Below are 11,509 nucleotides of genomic sequence, written 5' to 3' on the forward strand. Positions count from 1 at the left end.
GCTGGGGGTGGGAGTGTAAGTCCTATTCCTACTTTCATGTAAAGTGCCACAGGTGTCTTGGTTTGCATATTCAAATATTATACAGGAAAAACAGTCTGTTATGTATTTCTTCACCTAGCTTCTTGTTACATTTATGGACGTTTCCAGTTTTTGTACCTTCTTAGCTAAAGCAGTTGCCTTTTTGTAATGGCAATTAATTTATATGGTAAAACTTTGTATCCACTGTAGTTGACAGTATTGGTTGCTAATTAACTGCCATATTGCCCTGTCTTTCAATTAAAAAATACTGTACCTGTACTTAAAGGCTAACAGATTCATGTGGACATTTACCAGGCAAGACCAGCTTGTATTGTCCATGATTTCTATGATTTCCACTATCTTCAAATGAAAAATAAACGCTGAATAGAATTGATGTTTTCAGACTAACTCCTTTCAGCTTTAGCATTTGGGAGTCCCAGATTTCCGTTTACGTTTGTGTTGCCTGTTTGTCTCCAAAATAAGTTCTGCTGCTCTTGGGCCAAAACAAATGATTAATTCGCATTTCCTTTGAAGCCATTGTGAAAACCTTAAAAGAAAAAAACAAAACAAAACAAGAAGCAAGTATCTTTTCCAGTTGGTTTGTCTTCAGCAGCAATTTACTCTCATGGAAGCTGTTCCTTCGGAGTGTGTGAACAGTCTCAAGATATTATTATAAAACATCATCCTTCAATCAAAGGATTATTTTATAATATTTGCTGTTAACTAGAGTAGCAAAGTTTGGTGCAATGAATTATTTCATTTAATGGTGATTGATGCTGTTGTTAAGAAATATTTTTAAGTGACTCAAGAGAAAATACTGTGCATTTACAGATCCGTCCTTAAGGATGAAAGTATAAAAAAAGACAGTAAGAAAGAAAAATCAAGTGGTAGATAGATGGAAGAAGAGAGAAAGAAAAAGAAAAAAAAAATACATAATTGAAAATGAAAAACTTAAATCCCAGCTTTTGCTTGCTCCCAATTGCAACATTATCATCAGTTAGTATTTGAGTACACAGAGAGTTTGCAACGTTTCACTTCTAAGCTGGGATCTAACCTTCATTCCTAGGTTTATTTCTAGGGTAGGCAATTAGCAGTTATCAACTTCCTAAGCATCTCAGTCCTATCCAAGTAAATGTGAACAGAACTGTAAGATTTTGAAGCAAATGGGGTTTTCTTCATGTCCAGATTGCATATTCAGACTTGAATGGAAATCTAATATTCGTGCCTGGCTTCATCCTCTTTATAACTTTAGAGTGCATTTTCATTAACCTCCTGACCTAATGGTGCAAACAGAAATGAAAAGGTATGTGGGGTGGTGGGGCTGGAAGTGAGAGTTGCCCTTTGGGATCCCTCATTTTCAATGCATTTGGAAGGGAGGGTCTGTCTTTGTTATGCAGAAACTTTAGAATGTAGAGTCCCTGTCTTGTTCCCCAGCCTGGGTCCTGGAGTTCATGCTGTAAAATGCATTACCACATCATGTTGGGAATTCCTGGCTCCCAAGGGCTCACAGCTTTTGGTCACCAGTGAATCAGCATGATTAAATTATGTGCATCTCAGGGTTAGATGTTTTTCAACTTAGATGCATGAAGTGACTGATGAGCCCAAGGTTTGGCACCCTACCCCACACCCCCTTGTACTAATTTAGGAACATGAAAAGGATCCCTTAGAAGCCTCAGATGGGTTGTCATTTTCCCCTCCCCTTTCCTATTCTCTTTGAATTAAAACTTTAAGCGAAAAACTTTTCTTCCACCCACTGTCTCATCGGATCTGGAAAATCTGACTTCCCTTCCTTGGGGTTCATCTGTTTGTAACAACTTCTCCATAATGTGACTTACTGTGAAACCAAGCAAAGAAGTTAAAAGTCATGAAGAAGAATCTCTCCAATATGCCCTGTCTAGCATCTTCCTTTCCTTACGAAACAAAGAGAAATTCAAAGCCCATGATTTTTCTATCAGATTTTTCTCTATAATCTCATCTCACATTCCAGCTCTGCTCTGCGAAGCATATTGTATTTGTCATGCGCGTCCGTGTGAAGAGACCACCAAACAGGCTTTGTGTGAGCAACATGGCTGTTTATTTCACCTGGGTGCAGGTGGGCTGAGTCCGAAAAGAGAGTCAGCGAAGGGAGATAAGGGTGGGGCCGTTTTATAGGATTTGGGTAGGTAAAGGAAAATTACAGTCAAAGGGGGGTTGTTCTCTGGCGGGCTGGAGTGGGGGTCACAAGGTGCTCAGTGTGGGAGCTTTTTGAGCCAGGATGAGCCAGGAAAAGGAATTTCACAAGATAATATCATTGCTTAAGGCAAGGACCGGCCATTTTCACTTCTTTTGTGATGGAATGTCATCGGTTAAGGCGAGGCAGGGCATTTGCACTTCTTTTGTGATTCTTCAGTTACTTCAGGCCATCTGGGCATATACGTGCAAGTCACAGGGGATGCGACGGCTTGGCTTGGGCTCAGAGGCCTGACAGTATTCACTGGCTCCTGGTTTAGAAAGGCCAACTACGGTGTTCTTAGGCTTAGCCTGACCCTTCCCTTTCTTGCTCTACTTCTCAAGTCCTGACTGCACACAGGAATTCCCATAGGGCATTCTGGATGAATAATCACTTTCTACAAGGGAATAGTGTGGGCCTGGTAAACTTCACTTACCATATATGCCTTGTAAGTCACTTGTACCCTGCTTGGAGAATAAAGAAAGTGGTTTCTAGATGTAATGCCTTGCTAGACTTAGCCAGGTTTCTAATCCAGTCCAACTCCTTATTCCCACTGCTCCAGCTAGACATAGACCAACGTGGGTACAGCCATTCCACTGCACTTTTAAAAAACGATCTTCTGCAAACTACTAGATAATGGTGAATTCCCTCTTTCCTTCCTTCTTTCTTTTTCAAAAATATCTTCCTTTTATCTGATGCTCTCAAAAAATCCTACATGAATGTTTCAGCCTGGTTTTTTTCTAGCAGCAACATTTCAACCATGGAGGTGAGTTGGCAATGTAGTCCCCAGAGATGCTAGCCTGGCTCAGACCCAAGGGAACAAATCAAAATAAGCCTTGAATAAGCACCAGGTTCCCCAGACTCTCTCATTTTCCTGTTTCTTCATGGAATATAGGGAGGCGGAGGGAGCTGGTTATTTCAAAAAGCCTAAGATCACTTCCATCACAGGCAAACCCCTCCTGAAAGTGTGAAATCCAGCCTACAATGGACTTTCACTGACAAGTGATTCATTGAGACAAAGGCTAGAGTTCCAGCATCAAACAGATGTCAGACAAAACACCAAACGCCTATAAATGATTGCTTTGCAAGCAAGGGAATGACTGGAAGACCTGGCCTAATGATGTACCCCATGTCTGGACAAGCTTACAGAAGATGGGGGTGGAGGGAGCTGGTTTTAAACGGAGTCTGTGAAGAAGGCTATTTCTGGAGAGAGAAGTAAGACCACAATTCTTACCTGAGAGGTTCATGTTGAAATGAATGATTTCTGGCCAGTTTGCATTTAATTCGTGTAAAGGTAAATCAGAAAAATGCGTGTCCAGGGCACCTCGAAGGCCAGAGTGATGTGGTATGACATTAAATCATTAGACATATAAATATTAAAAATGAGAAGATTTTGTTAGAATGGAAACGGCTCACCAAAAGGCAGAGAAAAGAATGCAAACAGTAAGTCTGGCTGTCATTCTCTGTAATCTGGAGCAAGTCAGGTTTGTCTCTGGACCTTCTCCAGTTGTTTTACAACTTTCTAGACATGGAGTGCATCAACGCAACACTTTTATTAAGCAGCTTCAACAGGGTTTTTGAGATGACAGCTTGTCGGGATTCAACTTAGCATTGTACAGTTTTATTTCACAATTGGAACTTTTGGTTTTAATACTTTTAGGAATTTATTCATTAATGCGACACGCTTTTTGTTGAACACCTACTATGTACCAGGGATTTATATCTGTAAATATGACATACTTAGTCTTTGTCTTTGTAGGACTTTAATTCCTATAACACCGGTTAAACTGGATTATTTTTATGACCATAGAGAATTAGATGGGGTGAGGGATTTTATTATATTAAAATTGCAATTTCAGTCTCTAGATTTAAAAAAGTTTGTTCTTGGTCCTATTTTCTGGTTTTTAGCCCTCCTAATTTAGAATTGTTTTTGAATGCTGTTTAGCTTCTGCGACCATTAATAAAACTAAAAATCTAACCATAGTGAAGATCTTGCCTCTTTTTAAGCATCTTTGTAAATAGAACCTTGTAAAGCTAGTACCTTTTCTTTTGCTATTTTTCTGCTACAACACTGAAGCATGTGTCTAGCACACAAAGGTGCTTCCAAAGTGCAAAACCAAACTCTTGTCAATTACCTACTGTTCTTTTCATCCTCTCTGTATTCAAAGGGCTTTGCCTCCTCTAGAACAGCCTTGTCTCATCCTGTCTGTTGATTAAACAAATGACTTATATTTGAAATGTTGAATGTTGAATCTGCAAGAGGAAAATTCTTATTCAGCAGTAGTCTCTTGTGTTTTATTCCACCTAACAGTTAAGGCTGCTGCATGTCTGCCACGATTCACATGCCCAGACAGAGGCAGTAACCTATAAGCATGTAACCTGCCGGGTTTTTGTTGTTGTTGTTATTGTTCGACCTAGGAAGGTAGCAGTGAGTTTTAACTGGGTTTCAAGAGGCTGCTTTGATTTTCTGTCATCGAGGACCGGGAACTTGGAGAGACCCCTTTACACCATGATTTATTCCAAAATGGTACTTGGGCAAAGTCGTTCCTTTAGCAGGAGTTAACACATTTTGAATTTAGAACACTTTTACAAAATCTATACCAACACTGTTCACATTTCCTTGAACACCTAAAGGCCATATTTTTCCTGTTCACCAGTCTTAAGCCCCATGCTAGATGTGACCCTTAGAGAACCATGACACATCCCTTATGCTGTTTACTGGCCCAGATGTTCAGGTCAGATCACAAAAGTTAACTGAAATAGAAACCTCTCTATTTCCATTCCATTTGTTAATTTCAAATCACCCAATTTATTTATTTATTTATTTATTTATTTATTTATTTATTTATTTTTTGAGACAGAATCTCTCTCTGTCTCCCAGACTGGAGCACAGTGGCCCGATCTTGGCTCACTGCAAGCTCCACCTCCCGGGTTCAAGCGATTTTCCTGCCTCAGCCTCCCGAGTAGCTGGGACTACAGGCATCTGCCACCACACCCAGCTAATTTTTGTCTTTTTAGTAGCGACAGGGTTTCACCATACTGGCCAGGCTGATCTCGAACTTCCCACCTTGTGATCCACCTGCCTCAGCCTCCTAAACTGCTGGGATTACAGGCGTGAACCACCGCGCCCAGCCAGAGTCACCCAAATTTTTTATTTTTTAATTTAGGATTTATTTTTTAGATTTAAGGTCCTATGTTCCCCCAGGCTCGCCTCTAACTCCTAGGCTCTAGCAATTCTCCCCTGACGCGGCCTCCAGACCAATTTTCAAGTAAAACAGTAGGATCCAATGGAGTCATATAATATCAGCGATTAATCAAAATGTGTGGTTTGTAATTGGGTGTCTGCTCCTAATGAAATAAGGGGCAGTTGTCTTCAGCATCTGCTAATGTCACAGAAGCAACCAGGCATAGTTACGTGCTTCCAGATAGAAGTGTAAAATACCACCGAGGAAGTATTCGTGCCAAAAAATTGAACCTGAGTCTGATCAACCCTCTGGATCTAACAATTTGTAGAAAATACAGAAACAGAGGAGTAGGTTAAATGACACATGGTGACACAATAATCAAAATCCAGACTATTGAAAATTTAACTGGCAATGAGCTAGTTTACTAAATGGCAAGATGGAAAAAAGAAATGGAGGAAATCTGTAGATTAAAAGGATATGAAGAGCTCCATCAACCAATTACAGAGTATGGGGCTTATTTGGATTCTGTTGCAAACAGGCAAAATGTAAAAGAATAAAATTTGAGACAATTGGAGAAATTTAGGCACTTGTTGCATATTTTATGAATTAAGGAATCCTTGATTACTAAGCTCTTTTAGGCATGACAATGAAATTGTGGTTGTGTATTTTTCTAAAGGAGTCCTTATTTATTAGGGGCACATACTGAGATCTTTATGGATGAAATATTATGATGCTCAAGATTTACTTTGAAATAATCTATTAGGTGGAGAGAGAAACAGAAGTAGGTGGGGATTAGATGAAATAAGATTGTTTGTGAGTGACAGCTGTTGAAGCCAAATCATGGTGAAGGAGGATAGTGATACCTTGTTTTCTGTCTCTAAATGTGAAACTGACATTCCCCTACCCCCTTTTATGCCTCTGAATATGTAATTGACATTTTTCCCAAAAAGTTTTAAAAGAAAGAAAGAAAAGAGAAAATGAAGAGAGTGAAAAGACAAGCCACAGAATAGAAGATATTTTCAACACAAACCCAAGACTGGATATTTATTCAGAACTCTTGTAAATTGCTAAGGGGGGGAAAAAAAAAAAAAAGGAAAAATTAGCAAGTAACTTGAACAGGCACTTCACAAAGGAAGAGGATATCCAATTGGTCGGTAAGTTGATTAGTAGTGAGGTGCAAATAAAAACTACCATGAACTGGCACTGCACACTCACCAGAATAGCTAAAATTAAAGATAACACCAAGAAAAAGAAAATAAGAGGAAAAAAAAAGAAATGTGTCCATCTGGCATGTTAATCAGCACTGAAAATTTGTGTCCTGACTCCAAGAATGAGGTTTGTAGCATGGTGACTAATCCCAGTGTTTGGAGTCACCTAGAATTGGCTTAGAGTTTGGCTGGACTCCTTGCTAGTTACATGACACTGGACATTTAAATGTTTGTGTTTCAGTTCTCTTGTCCACAGTGGAGATCACATGCCTTCTTCACAGGGTTATCATGAGGATTAAATAAAATCATGCACATAAAGTGCTTCTTATGGTGTCTGGCACACAGGAAACATTCAATAAATGGTGACGATGATGATTCCAGTAATGTCTGTTTGAAAGCATCTTTACTTTGCATTTCCGAGGTAGAAAGCTCTGCAAGAGCTGAGGTAGATTGGGAGGTGCAAATGATGAGGTTTTACAGCCAATGAATTTATATAATGGCTACAACAACATTGGTCTTGGAAACCCAGTCTCACTGGTCATGGAGCTTTTGTAGATCAAGTAAATACACCTCCTTCCAGTGGCCTCAGAACTTCCATTTTTCATCATTCAACTGCCCACACGTTGATTTATTCGTTCAACAAACACTGATTGAATGTATATTATGTGCAAGGCATTGAGCTCTATGTATTAAAGAAAGGTAAAACCAAGTAAATGTAATCTGATATAGTGCTCAGGACTAAATATTTGCTATTTAAATATGATTATTTCTTCAGAGGTCATTGGTTCTACTTTCTGTGTCATCATTCACTTATAGTCAGAGAAGAACAATGCTTATGTCTCTTTGTTTTCTTTTAAAATCTACAGCACTCAATAACAGAGAATCTCATAAATATTTGTAAATAGCTAACCACCTCAAGTTGAAGACAAGGGTTCCAAGTCATACATTTTAAAATATTGGGCTGGGATTACAAAAAGGTGAGCTTTACCATCAATGATTATAAAAGAGATTCATGTTCATTATGGAAAATATAAAGGAGAAAATAGAAAATGACTAATCCTAGAAAGAATCACATTAACATTGTGATGCATATCCTTTTAATTTTTTTATGTGCTTTTATAAAATGGGGGTCATACTATGCATATTATTTTGGAACACGCTTTTTATTTACTAATATATTAGAAGCATTTTCCATGCTGTTGAATTTTTTCCTAAAACATGATTTTTAATGGCTGCCTAGCACTTAGCAATACCATTATTGCACTGGCTCCATATTGTTGGATATTTGGATTTCTGTTTTAAACGTCTTTGTTTAAGAATATTTGTGCACATTCCTTGATGCTTTTTGTAGAATGGATACTTACAAGTGGAATTCCAGGGTCAAAAATTGTCAACACTTTGAAAGTTTTTAAAACATAGTTCTCAAGTTGCCCTCCTGAGCTGTAACAATTCATAATTCCTACCAGTGATTACAGGCTGGTTCCCCTATTTCTCTGTTACCTGTGACTTTGGGCTATGGAATTATTTTGATCTATCCTAATTTAATAGGTGAAAATGAAATCTTGTTTTGGTTTGCTTTTCTGATAACCTACATTCTAGCTAGACTTTACACAAACAAAACAGCTTTGGTCATCATTTTCTGGGGAAGTGGGAGAACTGAAAAATATTTAATTCTTTTTATTTTTTGAGATGGAGTCTCACACTGTCAACTGGGGCTGGAGTGCAGTGGCATGATCTTGGCTCACTGAGACCTCCGCCTCCCAGGTTCAAGTGATTCTCCTTGCCTCAGCCTCCTAAGTAGCTGGGATTACAGGCACCCGCCACCACGCCTGGTTAATTTTTTTGTATTTTTAGTAGAGATAGGGTTTCACCGTGTTGGCCAGGCTGACCTCAAACTCCTGACCTCGTGATCCGCCCACCTTGGCCTCCCAAAATGCTGGGATTACAGGTAGGAGCCACTGCACACAGCCAACAATATTTAATTCTGTGCACTAAATTGTTTTACTCAAACACTTCCCTTCCACCTTTACATGATGTTGACCACATGATAGTTATGCAATATATGTTATATATGTTTTTGTAGAGTGGAAAGACACAAATAACCACTATGTACTTGTGATGAATCCAGTGTAGAAAATAAATGTGAAAGGAGGGGGAGAAAGCAAAAAGAGTAGAGGTGCAAAAGAGGCAGAGATCTTACATAGTTGTCCCTTGCCCATAAGGAGAGAATGAAAACACAAAGGGGAGGGTAGGCTGAAATCAAATTGCGGAGAGCCTTGAATGCCAGGATGAGGAAATGGGATGAAATGTAGTGGGCAGTGGGGGCCCACTGAATGCTATAAAGAAGAGCAGCATAATCAAAACATTTATTTAGGGAAAGCAGCCTGGGCAGAGAGTGGGTTGAAAGGAGAAGCTCTAGGGTGGTCACAGGTAACAGGGAGGCAAGGAAATGTGTTAATATGAGAGGTGTAGCAGGAGAGCATTTGTCAAAAGGAACAACAAAACGACTAAGGCCAAACTGAGGAGCTGAGGTAATGAAGAAAGAACGTGAAAACCAGCCTCCCTGACCTTGTTATCAACCCATTGCTCCACAGCCCCTCGGTCCTGAACAACCAACACAGGCTTGGATGCCTCCGGAGGTGATTGGGTGAACCGCGTGATACTGGCAGATGAGCAAAGGTTCTGCAGGGTGCTACTCCCACCCACTCATGGAAGAGTTCCAGAGGTCTGAGGAGCCCCACAAGCTTCCCAGAAAGTGCTTTGTTGAACACACTCTAGTTGCCTCAGATAATGGGATTTAATTATAAGCCAATGAATAAACCCACCAACAAATAAAGTGGGCAGGTATCCATTTCTGAGACTGCATGACTGGGCTGCTGGGCTAACAGGAACTGCATATTTCAAGAGGCAGTAGGACTTTATATCATCCAACAACAGCTAGATGACAAAAACTTCTCTACTAGTCATTATCCCATTCAGGTGCAGCTTCACAGGTGTGCAACCTAGTACAGGGGTCTCCAACCCCGGGGCCACAGACTCACCTGTAAGGAACCAGGCCTTACAGCAGGAGGTGGACAGCGGGAGACTATTACCCGTGAGCTCCACTTGCTGTCAGACCAGCCGTAGCATTAGATTATCACAGGAGTGTGAACCCTATTGTGAACTGTGCATTCTAGGATCTAGGTTGCATGCTCTTTATGAGAATCTAATGCCTGATGATCTGAGGTGGAACAGTTTCACCCTGAAACCATCACCCCTGACTCCTCTCTCCCACTGTCCATGGAAAAATTGTCTTCCACAAAACCAGTCCCTGATGCTAAAAAGGTTGGGGCCCACTGACCTAACACATTCACACAATGTCCTGTATTCAGAAGGGCCCTGTGTTTGGCTTAATGCTCTGCTGTCAACATCTTGGAATTCTTCGTAAGTTTATTATAGCACTTGTGTTGTATTATAAGTAAAGTCCACAGGGCAATGGAGCCTTCATGCAAATAGAGGAGATATTGCAATATGCATGTTCTTGTCTGCCTGTTCATCTACAGCATTTCCAATGTCCCCTGGGCACAGAATTTTGGTGAATGGGCCCGTGATGCACAAGAGTTCAGCAAGACTCAAAACAGTACAAAGTAGTTGTGTTGAGTCTATCACCAGAAAGAGAGGACACTGGCATCCCTCAGAGGCCATGCTTTCCGTCTGAACCTGAACTTGTTTCAAATGCAGAAAGAAGGCAATGGCATTCTAAGAAACACCAACAAGCAAGGCTGCCTATCACATCCCTTCTAATCTGTTTAACTTCCCTGTATTAACCAACCTCTTACACTGAAAATAATGCCATGGAAAGAAGGGGAAGACAGGACAACCCCTAGTTCCTGTTCTTTTCAGTTCCTTCCTTACTTGTCGGTAGCCAAAAGTAGAGTGTTGGTGTAATATACATGTATCAAGAAGTCAAATAAAAACAGATGAGTCTGGGCACAGTGGCCCACGTGTGTAACCTCAGCACTTTGAGAGGCCCAGGTGGGTGGATCACTTGAGGTCAGGAGTTCAAGACCAGCCTGGCCAACACCGTCAAACCCTGTCTCTACTGAAAATACCAAAATTAGCCAGACATGGTGGCAGGCACCTGTAATCCCAGCTACTCAGGAGGCTGAGGCATGAGAATCACTTGAACCTTGGAGGCAAACGTTGCAATGAGCCAAGATTGTGCCACTGCACTCCAGCCTGGGCAATAGAGCGAGACTGTCTCAAAAAAAACCCCAAAAATAAAAAATAGATGAGTTAGTTTTGTGCAAAATACAAATGTACATATGAGCTATAAAATCTCAATTGTGCAATTTCAATGATTCTGCTTATGAGTTACAACTACAACTGGCATTTAAAACTGACATTACACAGTATAAAGATGAATGGTAACATTTATGCTAATAATTTTAATGTGTCATTTTTCTTGATTTAGAATGACATTGGCTAGCAAATAGAAATAACCGTGACTAGGCAAGATCAAAACCTTGGAAGAAAAGAAAAAGCTTTATATCAATGTCACTTTTTCCCAGTTTTTTGAACAAGGAGTCCCACATTTCCATTTTGCAATTGTCTCTGCAAATTGTGTAGCCAGCCCTGTCCTCAATACACATATGAGCTCTGAAACAAGTTAACTGGGTTTGAATTTCAGCATTGAAATTACTTGCTGACCTTGGGCAAATTGTTAACCTTGTCAAGGCTCAGTTTCCTCATCTGTAAAATGAGAATATTAACAATTTTTTTTTAAAACAGAGTCTCACTCTGTCACCCAAGCTGAAGTGCAGTGGCATGATCTTGGCTCACTGCAACCTCTACCTCCCAGGCTCAAATGATCCTCCCACCTCAGCCTCCTGAGTAGCTGGGATTACAGG

This window comes from Mandrillus leucophaeus, unplaced genomic scaffold (genome assembly GCF_000951045.1).
Source record: "Mandrillus leucophaeus isolate KB7577 unplaced genomic scaffold, Mleu.le_1.0 Scaffold597, whole genome shotgun sequence".
NCBI lineage: Eukaryota > Metazoa > Chordata > Mammalia > Primates > Cercopithecidae > Mandrillus > Mandrillus leucophaeus.